Source organism: Chiloscyllium plagiosum, chromosome 8 (assembly GCF_004010195.1).
Source record: "Chiloscyllium plagiosum isolate BGI_BamShark_2017 chromosome 8, ASM401019v2, whole genome shotgun sequence".
In the NCBI taxonomy this organism is placed as follows: Eukaryota; Metazoa; Chordata; class Chondrichthyes; order Orectolobiformes; family Hemiscylliidae; genus Chiloscyllium; species Chiloscyllium plagiosum.
In genome coordinates this window covers 86,789,534-86,792,772 of record NC_057717.1, presented here as the reverse complement: position 1 = coordinate 86,792,772, position 3,239 = coordinate 86,789,534, and positions in this window count along the sequence as shown.

The window sequence follows — 3,239 nt, the reverse complement described above, 5'->3', positions numbered from 1 at the left end:
GGGCTTATGCCCGAAACATCAATTCTCCTGCTCCTTGGATGCTGCCTGACCTGCTGCGCTTTTCCAGCAACACATTTTTCAGCTCTGATCTCCAGCATCTGCAGACCTCACTTTCTCCTAGTATATTGTACAGGTTCAGCATAACCTCCCTCCCTAGTTATGAAACAACAAATAATCGATGCTTTATTAACAGTTCTCTCTACCTGGCATGCCACCTTTATTGCCTTCATGCACTTCAACACCCAGGTCTCTCTGTCCCTGTTCTCTTTATTTTATTCTGTCTGTCCATGGCCTTTGTCCCAAAACAGACCACCTCACACCTCCACCTTGAACATCACCTGCCACTTATCTGCCCACGTCCACTGATTTGTTGAAGTTCTACACTGAACCGTCTTCTCACTTTCCAATTTTCCACAGTTTGTGCCATCTATGAACTGTGACATTTCCCCCACACACCAAGATCTAAATCGTTTACATATCAGGAAAGGCAAGTGTCCCAATAATGGCCCCCTCAGGAACAGGGTGGCACGGTGGCACAGTGGTTAGCACTGCTGCCTCACAGCGCCAGAGACCCAGGTTCAATTCCCACCTCAGCCGACTGACTGTGTGGAGTTTGCACGTTCTCCCCGTGTCTGAGTGGGTTTCCTCCTGGTGCTCCGATTTCCTCCCACAGTCCAAAGATGTGCAGATCAGGTGAATTGGCCATGCTAAATTGCCCGTAGTGTTAGGTAAGGGGTAAATGTAGGGGTATGGGTGGGTTACGCTTCGGCGGGTCGGTGTGGACTTGTTGGGCTGAAGGGCCTGTTTCCCCAATGTAATCTAATCTAAAGGTCTTCTTCCATTCTGAAAAATACTCACTGACCATTGTTCTATTTCCGATCCCTCTGCCAATATTGTATCCATGCTGCTACAGTCCATTTTATGCTATGATCTATAATGTTACTGTTCTGTCTGGGACTGTATCGAACACCTTTTGAAAGTCCATCAGCAGCCTTCCCTTCGTCAAATTAGTTAGGCGTGATTCTCCCTTCACAAATCTGTGTTGTCTTTCCCAAATTAATCCATACTTTTCCATGTGATAATGAATTTTATCCCAAATATTTGCTTCTAGACGTTTCTGCACCATTGGAGTTAGACTGAGTGCTCTGTAATTACTGGGCTGATCTTTACAACCTTATTTGACCAAGGGCATAGCATTTGGAATTCTCCACTCGTCTGTAACCCCAACTCTGGTGATGATTGAAAGGTTATTACCAGCATCCCTGCAATTTCCACTCTAACTTCTTTCAATATGATGATGGGAGTGGACAGGCGAGATGCAGGAAGAATGTTCCCGATGTTGGGGAAGTCCAGACCAAGGGGGTCACAGTCTAAGAATAAGGAGTAAACCATTCTGAATTGAGATGTTACAGTTGTATAAGTCATTGGTGATGCCACGCTTGCAGTATGCAGGAACCTTGATTATCCAGCATTCAATGGGCGGCATGGTGGCACAGTGGTTAGCACTGCTGCCTCACAGCGCCGGAGACCCGGGTTCAATTCCCGACTCAGGCAACTGACTGTGTGGAGTTTGCACGTTCTCCCCGTGTCTGCGTGGGTTTCCTCCGGGTGCTCCGGTTTCCTCCCACAGTCCAAAGATGTGCAGGTCAGGTGAATTGGCCATGCTAAATTGCCCGTAGTGTTAAGTAAGGGGTAAATGTAGGGGTATGGGTGGGTTGCGCTTCGGCGGGTCGGTGTGGACTTGTTGGGCTGAAGGGCCTGTTTCCACACTGTAATGTAATCTAATCTAATTGTCTGTATTTTGGATTATCCGGCAAGATCCTGTTGTTTGGCTAAACTATGTTATCTTGCATTCGATTAACTGAGCGAAATACTTCCCACCCATGTCCTTCAGATAATCGAGGTTTTTCTGTGTTGTGTACAGTTTTGATCACCCTGTTATAGGAAAGGCAAAGTTAAACTGGAAAGAGTACAAAAGATAATTTACAAGGATGTTGCCAGGAACTAGTAGGCCCTGAGTTATAGTGAGAGGTTGGCCAGGATAGGACTTTATTTATTGGAACGTAGGAGAATGAACCTTATTGACATTTATAAAGTAATGAGGGACATGGGTAGGATGAATGTGTCTAGTCTTACTTTTCCACGGATGAGGAAGTGAAAACAAGAGAGCATAGGTTTAAGGTGAGAGGGTAAAGATTTAAGAAGGGGCAATTTCTTCACACAGAGAGTGGTGCATATATGAGGCAGGTACAGTTACAACATTTAACAAACATTTGGATAGGCACATGGAAAGGAAGGGTTTAGAGGGACAAGGACCAAATGTGGGCAATTAAAACCATAAGACCAAAAGACATAGGAGCAGAAATTGGACCATTCAGCACATCGGGTCTGCTCTGCCATTCAATCATGGCTGGTAAGTTTCTTAACCCCATTCTCCTGCTTTCTCCCCGTAAGCCTTGATTCATTGATACTCAAGAACCTATCTGTCTCTGTCTTAAATATACTCAATGACCTGGCCTCCACAACCTTCTGTGGGCATGAACTTCATCGATTCCCCACTCTCTGGCTGAAGAGATTTCTCCTTATCTCCATTCGAAAAGGTCTTCTCTTCACTCTCAGGCTGTGACCTCGGGTTCTAATCTCTCATACCAATGGAAACATCTTCCCAACATCCACTCTGTCCAGGCCATTCAGTATTCTGTACATTTCAATTAGATCTCCCCTCATTCTTCTAACCTCCATTGAATATAGATCCAGAATCCTCAAACATTCCTCATATGTTAAGCTTTTCATTCCTGGGACCATTCTCGTGAATCTCCTCCAGAGTCAGTATATCCTTCCTGAGATATGGGGCCCAAAACTGTGCACAATACTCCAAATGTGGTTTAGGCAGACCCTGAAAGAGCCTCAGAAATACATCCCTGCTTTTATATTCAAGTTCGCTCAAAACAAATGTCATCATTCAAAGTTTGTGAGAAGATTTGTAGCTCGGGTGCTCATTGTTATGGTTCTGTTCGCCGAGCTGGGAATTTGAGTTGCAGATGTTTCATCCCCTGTCTAGGTGACATCCTCAGTGCTTGGGAGCCTCCTGTGAAGCGCTTCTCTGATCTTTCCTCCGGAATTTGTAGTGTTTTGAATCTGCAGCTTCAGGTTGTCAGTTCCAGCTGTCCGCTGCAGTGGTCGGTATATTGGGTCCGGGTCGATGTGCTTATTGATTGAATCTGTGGATGAGTGCCATG